This window comes from Palaemon carinicauda, chromosome 12 (assembly GCF_036898095.1).
Source record: "Palaemon carinicauda isolate YSFRI2023 chromosome 12, ASM3689809v2, whole genome shotgun sequence".
In the NCBI taxonomy this organism is placed as follows: domain Eukaryota; kingdom Metazoa; phylum Arthropoda; class Malacostraca; order Decapoda; family Palaemonidae; genus Palaemon; species Palaemon carinicauda.
The window spans coordinates 145,209,679-145,212,178 of record NC_090736.1 but is presented as its reverse complement, the minus strand read 5'-3'; positions in this window follow the sequence as shown (position 1 = coordinate 145,212,178).

The window sequence follows — 2,500 nt, the reverse complement described above, 5'->3', positions numbered from 1 at the left end:
CTCTTACATTGGCATTGAACTTCAAGGTTCAGTTACTGGGTAATGCTGTATGTGCCCATACCGGGAAACTGAAATGAAATGTGAAAATCTATAACCTTCCTTTAAGACGCGACGAACTTACCACCCAAGGTAAAAAGATAGCAATATAGACTATTTAATCAACGCTATTTTGACTGTGCAATATGTAATAAGATTGACTGTGCAATATGTAATAAGAATGATAAAAAGTTCATACTGTCAGTTGCAATATTGAGTTAGAGAGTGGCATTGAACTTCAAGGTTTAATTATTGTGTAGTAGGTTGGCCAGGGCATCAGCCACCTGTTGAGATACTACCGCTAGAGAGTTATGGGGTCCTTTGACTGGCCGACCAGTACTACATTGAATCCTTCTCTCTGGTTACGGTTCTTTCCCTTTGCCTACACATACACCGAATAGTCTGGCCTATTCTTTACAGATTCTCCTCTTTCCTCATACACCTGACAACAATGAGATTACCAAACCATTCTTCTTCACCCAAGGGGTTAACTACTGCACTATAATTGTTCAGTGGCCACTTTCCTCTTGGTAAGAGTAGAAGAGACTCTTTAGCTATGGTAAGCAGCTCTTCTAGGAGAAGGTCACTCCAAAATCAAACCATTGTTCCTTAGTCTTCGGTATTGTCATAGCCTCTGTACCATGGTCTTCCACTGCCTTGGGTTAGAGTTCTCTTGCTTGAGGGTAGACTCAGGCACACTATTCTATTTAATTTCTCTTCCTCTTGTTTTGTTAATGTCTTTATAGTTTATTTAGAAAAATTTATTTTGATGTTGTTACTCTTCTTAAAATATTTTTTTCCCTTGTTTCCTTTCCTCACTTGGGTGTTTTCCCTGTTGGGGCCCCTGGGCTTGTAGCGTCCTGCTTTTCCAACTAGGGTTGTAGCATAGCAGTTAGTGATAATAATAATAATAATAATAATAATAATAATAATAATAAAATGAAATCATACGATGAAATAGAATGGGAAAACCTGCAGTCTTACTTCCCAAGGTGTAGCAAAAAGCAATCAACAGCAAAATGGGAATAAGCAATACTAGAAATTGATGCAATAATACAATAACAAATAAACTACCGTATTATACCATCCGGGGGGCGAGAAAAATGTGTATAATAGAACACAATTTATAAAAAATGAGAGAATGCTTATTGGACACCTTCCCGGGGTCTAAGAATAAGAGAAGAAAAAAACCCTTTAATAAATGTGTAAGGAGAGAAAAAGCGATCCCCCGAGTGGCCATCAATAGATGCATAATACAATTAGATGGAACCAAGAAGGAGTCCCTGATAATTGAATTTGGATATGTTATGGTTTACCAATAATTGTGTACCAGATTCAATGTGCAAATAACTACCTGGAGAAGGAAGCAGTGAGAAAGGATGGCATTGTTGCTCTCTCTCTCTCTCTCTCTCTCTCTCTCTCTCTCTCTCTCTCTCTCTCTCTCTCTCTCTCTCTCTCTCTCTCGTTGAGACAACCATCGCCTATTTTCACATCTCATATTCTCTCTCTCTCTCTCTCTCTCTCTCTCTCTCTCTCTCTCTCTCTCTCTCTCTCTCTCTCTCTCTCATATCCATTTATCTATCTTGATTTAAACAGATTTATTATGGAAAACAGGAAAACAATATTCAAGTTCAGAATTATCGACAAATATCTTATTACTGACTGAAGATGTATAATAATTTCCTTGATAGATATTAATTCATGTACAATTTATTTTGCCATGGTACCATACTCTTCCTTTGATTACAATCATAATTACCGTTTCTTGCGTTTAAAGTTTTAAAGGCCACTCATGAATGGCAGCGGCAAGGGACTGTGACATTGCTCTAACAAGCAGGACAATACTCTAGAGACTGACTGTATATATATATGATCAGCACCCTAGCCCCCTCTTCACCCAAACTAAAACCAAGGAAGGCCAGGCAATGGCTGCTGGTGACTCAGTAGATACCTATAGGCTCTTCTAAAACCCCCATTCTTAGCTAAAAATGATGGTGTCGTTGCAGCCACCAAAGGAAGTAACGAGTATGAGCGGGATTATAGTCTGGCGATCACAAGTCAGGGACGTTAATGGGATTTTTTTTTCCTTTTTTAAAGCCAACTTTTGACTTTTTCTTTAGAATGATTGAAAATTATTGCAAGCTTTTCAAGTCTCTTGATGATGAAGTTTTCCATTTCTTTTTGAACAGATAAGAATGCCATGTATCTTTTACCTCGTTTAAAAGCTATTCCAAAATAAGCGAAGGAAATAGGTACTTGGAATATGAGGAAAAACTTTCTTTTCCAGGGACTTTTAGAATGACAGCTTTACAAATGCGTATTATGTCTTTCAATGTATTTCAGGGTTTGTTGGAATATCAAAGGAAGCTGGGATACTTTTGCATTTTTTGTTAGATAGTATAATTACTGTCAGATATTTAGACAGACAGCAGGTTGGCCAGGGCACCAGCCGCCCGATGAGTTA